The sequence below is a fragment of the Ambystoma mexicanum genome, chromosome 1q, assembly GCF_040938575.1.
Source record: "Ambystoma mexicanum isolate Mex_15411 chromosome 1q, UKY_AmexF1_1, whole genome shotgun sequence".
Lineage (NCBI taxonomy): Eukaryota > Metazoa > Chordata > Amphibia > Caudata > Ambystomatidae > Ambystoma > Ambystoma mexicanum.
Window position 1 is genome coordinate 11,020,566 of NC_090922.1, and position 13,928 is coordinate 11,034,493.

Genomic DNA, 13,928 nt, shown 5'->3' on the forward strand with positions numbered 1-13,928 from the left:
TAGTTCATTTTCTGTTCTTATGTGCAGTCTCAGAACCACAGAGTACGATTTTTACACCACCTGCTCAGGGATGCAGGAGTTCGTTCTATAGCTGAGGCATTAGAATTATGTTAAATGTTAAAGGTATTTGTACCGCGCACAGTCACCAACGGAATTGGTCCCCAGGCGCTCAGGCGGATCTGCAAACGATAAAGGTGAGATGGGTTAGTAGGTTGAAGAAGGGAGTAGGATAGTGAGAGAAGTGGTGTGCTGTTGGCAGCTTCAACTCAGTATACACCGGGTGCTGAGCTTTGGTGCAGGTATCGGATTGGAGTCAGTCCACGTGTGCTGTTGTTCCGGTTTATGTGTTGTTGCAGTGTTGTGAAGTGCGTGCGGTTTGTTGTGCGAGAGATGGTTGTGTGAGTTTTTGAGTGAGATAAATATGGGGAGTTTGAGCTTATTGGTTAGTGGGTTACCTGACCTTTACCAATGCTAGTACTCGCGGTTCTGGGGAGAGTGGCACTTGTTGGCCCTCGCATTCCCATCTAGGCGCGGCGCAGGCCAATGATTGCGGCTCCATACTGGTGTGATCATGCCAACATTCACACTTTTATCTGGTCGCGGCGCAGGCTAGTGTTTAGAGATCGGTCCAGGAGTGGGCAAGCTAGCGTTCACAACTCCATCCGAACGCCACGCAGGTTGGTGTTCACGGCTTTGATTGTGGCATATTATGCAAAGGAACCTCAAACTCACACATTGTAATTTGTGTTGTCCAATATGTTCATAAAGTTTGGCTTCTAGGAGGACAATGGATGAGCGAAACAACAGTGGAAAATTAACTTTGGGCACATCTAAATGTGAAATAAGGACAGCTATGTGATTAAGTGACCTAGACATTATTCATTGTTCTTAATAAGAGACAGAAGGGCTGTGAGTATAATCTCCCTTCTGGACCACATACAGAGAATCGACTTAATGCATTCTTTTTTACTATGCACCCTGCACTTTATTATATGTACTCGTTTAGCTCTGTAATGAAATCTGATTGTGTTTTAACATTGTCTATTCTTGTATGTTTTTATTGCTGTGATTTCTATGGAGTTTCTGCTGAATAAAGCATTTGATGATAATGGTATAGTAAATAGCTGCAGCTGTTAATAAACTACTCTCACTTGCTGAGCATTTTTGAAACTAATACTCTGTCCTGGTGCTCCATTATTTACTAGACTGAAAGGAAAATAGAGTTATTATTATTATTTTAATATTTTATGATTGGCGCCCCAGATGGGACTTCATTGCAGAAAGATCAAGTTGGACTAAGTTACCACGGTCAGATAGCAGGCAAAGGCGGGAGTTGGGGTGGAGCACACTGCTGTTATCAGGAGAAGAAGCTTTCCTAGAGCCACACTTTCTCTCACCAGCTGACATGTTTGACACATTGATCCCTGCAACTGAGGAGCCCCTATCTGTGTGAAAAGAGGATTTACATTCCTGGTGAAGCACTGGAACAGAAGACTGCAGAAAAAGGGGTGAGACCGTTTCACAATAATATTGTATGATCTGATATTTTAAGAATTCAATGTATTTCCTATAGGAAGCATACTTTTAAATGATCTATAGAGAAATACACTTGGATATGTAGTGATGTGTTCCCTGTGAAAGCATACTGTTAATGAGACATAGGGAAACACACTTGGATATGTAATGTAATGTTTCTATAGGAAGCATATTGGTAATGAATTATAAGAATATACACTTGGTATATATAAAATTAGAAACTGTGGCATGGATGAATCATGAAATGAGCTTGTAGATTGTATTGATTGTGGACACACTGCATTTAAGTGAGACATTATCAACACAACTTTGTGATCACAAAGTAAGTAGACAAAGTAACTAGACAAAGTTAGTAAAAAATAAAAATGGGATTAAAATGTTGTAAGAGGCAACAGGAGTTAGAAAAATGTTTCAACGCCACTGGAAGGAGCGCCAGGCTGGTAATTAATGATTAAAAAAGGCTTGGGCGTAGTGATATTTCTGAAAAAATTGCATAAATACACTGCCGGCAACCCTGACCTGCAATTCCCAGTACATGGATCTTTTGATCTGGAAAAGATGGGATATTTAAGAGGGAGGTACTAGCCTCTAAGGGTGATCAGGTTATCAGACCCCTGCAATGGGAAAAATTCAAGCAATGGGAAGATTTTTCGAGACAAAAAACCATGAGAGGAGCACAGATTAAGAAACGTAAGTCACACACTGAAAAAGAGAAAGCGCACGCATATGATCAGAAAGAACTGAAAAAAGATTGGGATGAGGGACATCGTGAACATACAATGAGGATAAAGGGGGTTTATTCACGAATTCTACTATTCAGGAATCTCAAATCTAGGCGCGTTCTCCCTTATTTGCCTATTGTATTGCACTGTAGAAACCCAGGCCTTTCTCCCACTATAAAGATATCTCTAGTCTAGATGTGCTCCCCTTTCTGTGCCATTCTCCCCAAACCCCAAGACTTCCCCAGTTGGCCGGGCACAACCAGCGAGCCACTGAAAGCATTTGCTCAGAGCTAGTTGTTGTACTCAATTTCAGGCATTTTCCTACTGTCCAGGTATCTGAACTCTAGGTACTGTGGCATTACTGTGTCACCACCTTGTGTGTTCTCCCCTCTGTCCAGATGTCACAAAGCTAGGTGTTGTTATATTTTATACTGTGCCCCATCTTTGGGTATTTTTCCTATCTGCCCAGGTATTACAAATCTAGGTGCCATTAATTTACTACTCTTCTTAGGTGTTTGCCCGACGTACAGGTGTCACAACCCACAGGGCACATCTGAGTTTGCTGTTGTACCCCAATTCAAAGCATCACAAAGCTAGGTACTTCTCCATTCACTACTGCCCCATTGTCTAAGCATCTCAAGTCTAGGCGTTGTTGCACTCTCTACTGCACCATCACCACCGAAATTACCCCTGAACACACCACTCCCTTCCTCCAACCACCCAAAAAGACCGCACAACAATGCTCTACATCACCACCACTACCAAGAATTCCAACCAAACAAAAACAGCTGCACTTGCAGAAAACATCTGTCAACCAAACCCTGCCACTCACTGCGCTACCTCAAACTCCCAAGCCAGAGGTGAACACTGGCGCTCCATCCACAAGCCCTAAACCACCATGACAACTCCTGCACCTGCCCCAGTAAACCCCACCCCAACTCCTCAGCCTTTGCAGATCCGCTGCCTTCATCCCTGCCCCCATCAGCAAGAGCCCCACTCTGCCACACATCCAACTCCGCAGCCAGATGAGCACACCGGCGCTCCTTATACAACCCCCCTGCCACCACTGTTTCATTACCTGATTCACCTAAAATCTCACCCTATAGATCACAGCCAATGCCTTCATCCCACCACACCTCAGCCAGATCCCCACAGATCCCCCCCACTACCCTTCCGACACCAATCATTCTTACAGGGAGAGGTCCTTGTCACCCCACTAACCCCACCATCCCGCCAACACAGTCACCCTCTGACTGCAACCTGCCTCACCTCTCAATTTCGTCACCTCCCATCACTAGGCCCACTCGCTTACACCACCCAACCCCTCTATCTCCCCTCAGCCAAACCATCCCCCACAGACACGCACAAACATCCCAGCATCACCTTGCATGCCATCGCAAGAGATTCCCCTCAGCCCCTTTCCTTGCTCTCTCCAAAACTATTGTCTCTCCCCCCTCTCCCTTCCACTCCCTTCCACTCTCTCACACACCCCCAGCACCCAAACGCTCTAAATACATGAAAAATGACCGGTGAACCACTGCAACTCTATTTGCCTCCCCCGCCTACATCAGTCCTCCTTCCCAACCACCCATTGCCCAGCTACCAGGAACTCCCCAACAGCAACTCCCAGATTGTCCCTCTTCGCACACAACCTCTCTCCTACAACCTCCACACCTACATTTACCTCCAGTTCTGCAGCTCATCCACCAGCCTGCCAGCACCCACAAACCACACCATCAGCAACCTCTGCCCACCACCCCCACATCCTCGCACCTACCACCATCACACACAAACCTGCAACTGCACGCTCTCTGTTCTCGCTCCAACCAAACATCACTGCCCCTCAACATCCTCCCAGCCTATTCAGACTGTTCCACTCTCTCCTACCACCTAGCTTGGGTCACCTGCCTCTTATTCAAAGCTCACTCCGTGGCCAGAAACCAACACATTATCTTTGACCTACTATCCTCTGATAACCCCAATATCATCTTCATCACTGAAACATGGTTTAAGGATGACTTCAAACCAATCGCACACAAAGCCTTCCCTCCCAACTACACTCTCATTACCCACAACAGAACCACCAAAGGTGGGGGAATAGCCATCCTTCACAAGGCCTACATATCCATCTCACTCACTGAAACCCAGCCGTGCACAACTAACTGCGAATCCCTACTGGTCAGACTGTTGCTGTTACCCACCATCCCTCACACTTTCCTTCTCATCTACAGGCCACCAGGATATGACAAACGTTTTTCAAACAATCTCAGTGACTCACTAGCTAGTATTCTGCTCAACCATCCTTCTCTCACCCTACTGGGGGACTTCAATATCTGGTTCAATATTCCAACAACCTCATGACCCAACCCTTGCTTGAAAGCCTAGAGGCACTCAACCTCTCAAGGCATGCCATGGGCCCTGCCCTCACGGGAGGCCACACCCTTGACGCAATCTTCAGCTCCTCTGACTTTATCTCAGTGCCCTAAACCGCTCATATGGACAGATCACTCAGCCCTACTGTTTTATATCTGCACTATGACCACCCCTCCCCCCGCTACAGTCCCTCCGGTCTCCCCCAATGACCACAAATGCTAGAACGGGGTCAAGGTACTACCTGATTTAGCCGAAGCCTTGCAACGCTCACTCCCAACCTCGGATAGACCTCTACCTATCAAATCTTTTGACTCATGGCTCTACAAAGCACTCCTCCCCTAACACCCTCACGCCCTGCCCACACAAACCGCAAATGACAAATTCCCAGATGGTTCTAACCCCACCTGATGAACATCAAAACCCATACCGCTCCCTCGACGCAGATGGCGAACATTAAAAAAAAAAAATCCATGTTTTCCCACCACCACCGTAACTACAAAGGCAAGATCCGACAAAAGCCCCAAATAAAATACTATAATGATAGAATACTGAGCTGCCGCAACAGCAGTAAATAGCTCCACAGGATAATTTCGGAATTTGTGAAACCAAGTTGCACCACTGCCCAAACCACCCCGACGCAAGCGCTGTGCGACTCACTCTCCCATCACTTCTACAGAACAGCACTAGACAGGATGGCCGTTCTTAATGCCATACTCACCATCCTCACCCCCTGCCATACCCCCGGCACTTGAGACCACACCCCAACAACACCGACCTTCAACTCCTTCAAACCGATCTCGAGCAAAGAATTCCATAAACTACTGTCCAGCAGCAGAACCTCTGGGTCCCCCTATTACCCCTGCCCACCACCCTCCTCAAAGAAATCCTCTCCTCCACCTGTGGAGGAGAACTGGCCAGGTCCATACTCAATCACTCCTTCACCTCTGGCTCCTTCCCAGACCCCTTCAGGACAGCACATGTCAAACCCCTCCTGAAAAAGCCAGACATTGACCCCTCCCAAACATCCAATTACAGACCCATCTCCAACACGAGATTCCTGGTGAAACTCATTGATCGCTCTGCCTACTCTCAACTCAACCTTGCTAGACCCTGCACAGCCTGGCTTTCGGCGTTGCCATGGATCTGAATCCACACTGATCTCTATCTGGGACGACCTCAAGGTCACGGCAGACTCTGAAGGATGCACTGCTCTGGTTCTCCTTGATCTCTCAGCTGTTTTTGACACCATCAACCACTCGATCCTCCTCGACAGACTCCACTCACTTGGAATCAGAGACCTGGCACTTAGCTGGATTGCCTCATTCCTTAACAACATGAAACAAATCACTATCCTCCCCCCTTTTACCGCATCAGCTCGACCAGTGAACACCAGAGTACCCCCAGGGTCTTGCCTCTCTTCGCTCCTTTTCAACCTCTACATGAGCCCACTACCAGCGATAATCTGCTCACACAACCTCACCTGCTACAATTATGCTGACAACACCCAAATCAACCTGGGAATCCACAATACGACCCCTACCCCCCCCCGCCCCTGACCTAGCAGCTTGCTTCAATGACATTGACCTATGGATGTCTGCAAACCACCTCCTCCTGAACCCACGGAAAACAGGGCTCATGGTATGGAAGCACAGCAACACAGCCCAACTCCCACAACCACTCCCACAACCTCTCTCCCTTGGCAACCCCCATCCCCCGTCACCTCCAAAACAGTCAAAAACCTTGGCTGCATTTTGGACTCAGACCTAACCCCGTCCCACCAGATCAACAATTCATCCAAATCCTGTCACTACCACCTCAGGCTTCTAAGACAAATTTACCCTTATCTCTCCTTCTCCAACAGATTGACTTTTATTATGTCAATCGTCATGTCCAGACTGGACTATGCAAACTCCATGTACCTGGGTGCTCCGGCATACTAAATTAACAAACTCCAAAGAGTCCAAAATGCAGCAGCTAAACTCCTCCTTGCACTGGGAACAAGGGACCACATCACCCCTGCTCTCTGCACCCTCCACTGCTACCTATTGGACGATCCACTGCTATCTATTGGACGAAGGGCCACCTTTAAAATCATGTGCAACACCCACCGAGCAGTGCACAGAGGTGGAAGGGAAGACTATGCGCTACCGTCAAAAAAAGGCTAAGGTCACGCACGTCCCTCCTACTTATGATCCCAGCCTCCAACTCTGTCAGACTTGGAGTGGAGGGTCAGCCTACTATACCCTTGCACCAACTCTATGGAATTCGGTACCCGCCAAATTTGGCACAAACAGGACTACATGGCCTTCCGAAAAGTGGTTAAAACATGGCTTTTCCCAAATCCATGAAAGGTCCACCCATTGGACATATTCCCATTCCCTTATGGCCATTGTCCTCTGAAATCATAACATCCCAGCTGAATATCCCAATAAGCACCCAACAACACAACCCAAAATCCTTACCATGACCCAGAAAATGGGACCCCCATGACCAACCCCAGAGCGTCCCTGAAAGGACTGGCTGTGTCCATATAGCCCTCCCCTTACGATCATTGTCCCTCGAAAATCAACACTAACCTGAAACGAAACATCACTGCAGAATATTGCAAGAAGAATCCAGCTACCTGATTGAAAATACCTACAGGGACCTAGGAACTGGGCCCTACAAATCAAACCACTGAGAGTCCCGAAAATGTCTGCCTGTCCAAAATAAATCAGCATACCCGCAGCGGCCAAGAGCCGATAACCTCAGATATGCTTTCATACCACTATGCTCACTCTCCTCTTTTACATCAACAAACTTTAGAATGCAGCTACACCCCTCGACCAATTCGGCCTAGCTGCACGCATATAAATATCGCTCATAAAACACCTCAACAGCCTAGTAGAATGCAGCTATACCCCACAAATAAATCAGACTAGCTGCACACATAATCTCCTACATATGCTTCACGGCAGCGAGAATGCAGACTCTGAGACCACCCCCGTTCTGTGCACCTTACACTGATCTCTCACATTCACTGCACCACAAGTAGTGCAAGAATGCAGCCAACCCACAAAAACCACCCTGGCGGCTCACATTTCAAAAGCACCCAGACACTATATGCACACTACTCCTTCAACTGATATGGACCATGGTCCCCGAGTGCGTTCAACCCACAGCGCTTTGAGATCATACCAATGGTACACAAAGCGCTATACAAATAAACTATAACATAACATGCAGCCAAGTCTTACCCCTCATCCTCAGCACCCGAATCAAAAGTGACTTTAGAGGATGAGATAGATCCATTGTTAGAATGTTTAATGGTTAAAAGACCTCCCCGAAGTCCCTATCAAGTACCTAGAGACAAGGTGGTCTCTTCGTCACCTCGTACTAGCAGCATTACAACCCACGATATGGAAACTACAGAAAAGGTAGTCGGAGCATGGATTAAAAATGTGGTAGAAGGAGTGGAGCAAGCTAATGTATATGTGCTCCAGGAACGAGATACGCTTGCATTTGCAATAGTACAGAGGCTGTGCAAACAAATGTGGGAATTTCATAAAAAGATGAACGCTAGGGATGAAGTATATCCCCTGCCAGATGATGATGAGGACATAGAACAAGCAGTCAAGGAATAAACTTGATTCAAAGTTCATGTCCCTTAGAACTGTATGGAATTACTGTCCTTTACTAAAGATCATCCAGATATTAGACAAAATCCAGAAAAGTGGTACACCCAGACAGGCCGAGTGCTTAAAACAGGTCCGCTCACATTGGGAGCTATAGATCAGTTGTTTTCATGCATTCTACCAGCAGATATATGGCACCAATGCAGAATGCAGGATGGTTTAGATCCTGTCATACAGTGGGAAGAGGTGATTGAGGCAATATGAAAAAGAGGAAGACTGGGCAAAATAAATAATAGCTCTTCCAGCATTATTGATAACACGTATCAAGCAAGTAGTTCCCCGCAAGCAAATTCATTGGAATAAATTGACTGCTTGCAGGCAGGAAGAAGGGGAGTCAGTTGAAAAATATTTTGCAAGAAAAGAAGAAGCTTTTACTTCATTTAGCGGAATGGACATGGCTATGCCAGCGGGACAGTAAGCCTTTTGTTCACATTTTGTAGAAGGATTGTTGCCTTATTTAAAACACGATATACAAACCTTGTGTCTACATGGCCAACTGAAACTGCTACCCAGATTTTGACTACGGCTAGATATTAGCTAAAGATAAAGGAGAGAAAGACAAGAAAATAAAGGAATTAAAAGCAAGGGCGCTAATGCAAGAGGCTGTTCCGGAAAGAGGCGCATACCAAGGGGAACATTTATTTATAGAGGAGGAAGATGTGGTATTGCCCTGCCAAATATGGGAGCAGGTGTGATAGACAATGGATGTCATTTTTGTAAGGCAGAAGATCACTGTATAAGGGCGTGTCCTTTGCGCCGGAGAGGGCACAGATGTTCTTATGGGCGGGGGATGACAAGGGGAACCTTTTTAAGAACTGAGTCTGGGTACAGCATAGTAGCAAATACAGGGACATTAGAAGAGAATAATGAGCAGCAGCATAATTATTTTGACCCTAGGAAAGGTCAGCAATATTCAGCTAGGGATTATTATGAGGATGATTACAGTACTTTGAATAACAGAGCATAGAGCTGCACTGGAGAGGGTATAGGGTGCATACGTTTTCCTGTAGATTCAAAAGGGCCATTTGTAACAGCTACAGTGCAAGGCAAACATGCAACATTCCTCCTTGATACAGGTGTGTCTAATACATCAATTTCCCACACATGAGTGCCCCACATTGCCCTCTAGGGAAAGTAAACACATCAGTGGGATTCTCTAATAATCCGGTCCAATATCTGACCCTGTACAGTTTAACATAGGACCTATTTCTTGCATGGACAGCTTGTTGTCACTGATAAATGTGCTTTAAATCTGTTGGGGAATGGATTTGTTAAAACATTTGCATGCTAACATTTATTGTTTGCCTGATGCGGTATACCTAACATGTAATGCTGTGTCCTTTTCAAAATGTTTTGTCACTGTTACTAATGAACTGCCTGCCACCTGAACTTAAGGGAATGGACCCTGTGATATGGGATACAGGATCTAAAGACGTATGGTAGTTGATCCAGTGAAAATAAGAGTCAAGGCTGGTGCCATATTACCGCAAATTCCACAGTATAAAATACCCAAGGAGGGGCTGGAAGGAATTGAGTCTGTAATTACAGGATTTTCTAGTTAAAGGGATTTTAAAAGAAATTGTGGGTAGTCCCTGCAACAGCCCAATTCTTTCTGTACAAAAACGAATTGATGGGAAGCCCTGTGTTCCAGCACAATGGAGACTTATAATTGATCTCCGAGCGATAAATAAAATTGTAGAACCACAGTATCCAATGGTACCAGACATGACTTCCTAGTTTACCATGATACCACCTTCAGCTCAGTATATCACGGTTATAGACTTTAAAAAAGCTTTTTTAGCATTCCGATCCATGAAGACAGTCAATATTTATTTGCCTTCAATGTGGAGGGGCGGCCCTACACCTTCCGTAGGTTACACTGAAAGCCCAAGTATTTACACCCAAGCACTGAAAACACAGATAGACATGTTCACACCATCTACAAATAATACACTGCTTAAATATGTTGATGAGTTGTTGATAGCTGCAGGTACCCTACAGCAATGCATGGATTGCACTGTATGGTTGTTAGGGGTGTAACGGTATAACGGTATACCATTATAAATACTGTGAACAGCTTAATTGAACTATAATAACCGTCACGTTGTTTATACCGGTATACCGTTTTAGGGCCTGCTATTAAGTGAGCTTTTCAATCTGATTTGGAAAGGCTGCAGTAAGCAAGTGCTTCGCATTCTAGATCTTGCACTGTGGGATGTGGCGTTTGGCAGACAAGAGCATAGGAAAAATGAGGCCACATTAGTAAATGCAGTTTTGATGCTGTGACCGCTCTTTCTCTGTGATCAGTAGAGTCGGGTTAAAGATCAGCCGATTTGTAGTTTTCCCACCAATTCGAAAGATGGGGAACTACACATCCCAGAATTCAAAGGGGGGAATAAACTGGATGCCCTTCTGACGCATGTCCACAGAATACGTTAGCTCTGTAGACTGTATGAACACTGGGCCTATCAGTGCTTTGTGCTAGTATATAAACTCCACCCCCCCCCCCCACTGTCCTCTGTTTAGATTTACACATTGGTACTAGAGTTGTTGCTTCGCTTGATCATTCACCTGTCTTCTGCATATGGCACTGACCTCAAGCAGGCAGGACAGATTCTACATTCAATTTGAAGTATCCAGAGCAAAGGGGGTGAGATATTTCTCAGGTCTATCCTCGATCTGTGACACCACCCATGAAAGCATTCCTCCGTCTCAACACACATGACAAGGGTCCTAATGCGCTCAGACCTGGGGAAAATGGTAATGATGGGGCTGTGGTGATGTGGTGGTCTAGGCCATATTTGTGCAGTTATGTATTTTAACTTTGTAATTTTCAAAAGGTTTTTGTGCCACTATCTTTAAGAAGGTAAATGAACATGTATTGCAAGAATCAAGAAAGAAATCAACACTGAACGCTGTCCTGTTAGGATTACATGGTCAGTGGTGATTCCAACATCAGACCTTTATAATACACCAGGCAGATGTTAAACAAGTTATAGTGATTTGATCAATATGCAACCTTTCGGTGAGTGTGTGTTGGCTATGACATTTTGACAAAAGAAACACAATGACATGGGCTTTCAGACCTCACATGAGTGACTTTTCTCCCTTTAATGTGATAAAGCGTTATCAAAACAAACTTTTATGACTGATTGCAGCGAGGGGTCATGATGCCTATGCCATGTGATTCTAAAATAATGCAGGTCGAGGCCGATTTTCAAAGCAATGACCTGTGACTGAGCAGAAACGCATTGCTCAAAATGTGCATTTTAACACTTCCACTAGTCACTCTTTCATTCAAGGCGATCAACGAGTGAGCGCCATGAAAGACCAAATCTGCAGCCGCCATAGATTCCTGGAGGATCAGCTAAAAATGTGCAGAGACGAGTTTCAAAATGCTGACAATTTATGACCTTCAAGAAAATATTTGTTAACATTAGTTAACTCCACCTGCTATACCGCGATAACCATGATATACCATCATTTGGCAAGAAAGTTATCATACCGCCATAAAACCAATACTGTGACACCCCTATGGTTGTTACCGTTTTTAGCGGGACTGGGACATAAAGTGTCCTGCTGTTCAACAAGAGAATTTTGATGTTCTAAAATCTGCATTCTGTAACTCAACTGCGTTGGGCACCCCCGATTATACTAAAACCTTTACGTTGTTTCTGCATGAAAATCAAGGCTGTGTGTTATCTGTACTAACTCAACAACAAGGGGGTAAAAACAGACTGTATGCATATTTTTCTTCCACATTGGACCCAGTGGCAAAAGCAGCCATTTCTATGAAACAAGCCATAATATTGGGACACCAAGTTACATTGTCTGCGCCACATGCAATTGATATTTTATTGAATAGAACTAAAAACACAGCACCTCACAAATGCCAGGTTGACTAGATATGAGCTGACCTTATTGCCCCCAAATATTGTCATACAACAATCTAATACTTTAGATCCTGCTAAATTGCTACCCCTCCCATTGGATGAATCAAAAGTAATGCATGAGAGAGAGGATGAGGAGTGGTGAACCGTGGTGAACGTCTGTTCACAATTGCTGCTGCTGGAAGGAGGAGCCTGCTGTGAGCCTGCCATACTTCCAGCATATAACTGCATTTACCGCGTGGAGCGCAGTGCAGAGTGTGGACGAGGAGTGGTGAACCGTGGTTGAACGGGATTGGCTGAGGTGGCCTGCGCCCTTACCACCCCCCACAAGCCCCTGAAGATTGGGTGAGTAAAATCGTTGAAAAGTTTAACAGCTTGTGAGAGGGGATTCCCCCCGCTGCAATGAAACCCACCTTGCGTAATGCGATTACACTTGTGGGGAAACATAGCTGCAGCCCCCCGGCAGAGGCCCCATTACCCAATACAGCATTAGATGCTGTTAATTGGGTTGCTCCACCCCGAGACTCCAGTGAACTCTACTGACGTGAGCACGGGCACACTCACACAGAGCAATTCAATATCTGGTGCAAAGCTAATGACTACCCGATTAGCGGAGGAAGACCAGGCATTATCCCCCAGCATTGATAATAACCACTCCCTACTCAATTTATGCATGGATTTCAGAAGGAATTCATTGGGTCAATGAAGAAAAATTGCAAATTCATCAATGCTTATAAATGATTCCGCTGACTCCCATCTGTTGAATACAACCGACTTAGAGCAAATACTTTCTTATTCAATCTTGAACAGATCGCTGTTCAGTGAAGAGTTAGAGGAAGACACAGACAGTGAAACTACTTCATCTGGTTTCTCCACGCCACAGGCAAATCCCCTCCCTCGACCTATACCGAATACAGTACTTTCCTCAATGAAGGCACTTTTCGTGCTTTGCACCAACATGGCAGCAGAGCAGCTGGAGCTCAAATATGCCATGAGAAAAGTCGAGGATACAGTCACACTTATATATGCGGGCCGCATAACTCAATAGTGAGACCACAAACAGATGTAGCACTTGAGCTGCCTAACACTGAGGTGGCTGCGGGTTTACTTAATATACCATCTGTCATTGATCTTGTATCACAGCCCATGCAAACAAACCAAGAGGCTGACAATTTTGTGACCATTGGCACATTTCTTTACAACTGCCTCGCAAAACGTGTTGTTCGCTATTGCCAATAATATGGATTCAAAGACAACACACAATGACAACGCGAACTTGGCGTGGAAAATAACCAGAAGACACAAGTGTGGATTAAAAGAGAGAATGCTTGCCAAAAAGAAGCTGCATCACAGCTCAAAGAAATCTCTTCCATCATCAACCAACTAAAAGCTGGCTTCAAACAACCCAATTGAAGCTGTCCCTGACATTCGACCAGAAGTTGTACACATTAACAGCATTTCACTAAGTAATCCAGCCAACAATGCCCAGCGTGCAGCAAAGGCTCACACGCCCTGTACATCATTAATCAAAGCACCAAGCGCGAAAATAGGCTTGACCAGGATTAGCTCCAGACAAGAATATGGCTCACTCAAAGAAGTGCATCTGCGTGGCCCTCTTGATAGATAGCTGCAAGTTAACAGACCTGCAAAGACAACTACCCTGGAATTACATCCGCTCAGTTCAAATGGGTCTGCAAAATGCGCTACACTTCCATGCGTTTCGACTGCAAAGA

General features: G+C 45.4%; 1 protein-coding gene across 3 annotated transcripts in view; it reads right to left on the bottom strand.

Annotated features, from left to right (window-relative positions):
- CADM3 (cell adhesion molecule 3) overlaps positions 1 to 13,928 on the bottom strand; it is a 1,437,124-nt gene that overhangs the window by 1,287,661 nt on the left and 135,535 nt on the right. The gene's annotated exons all lie outside the window — the stretch shown is intronic.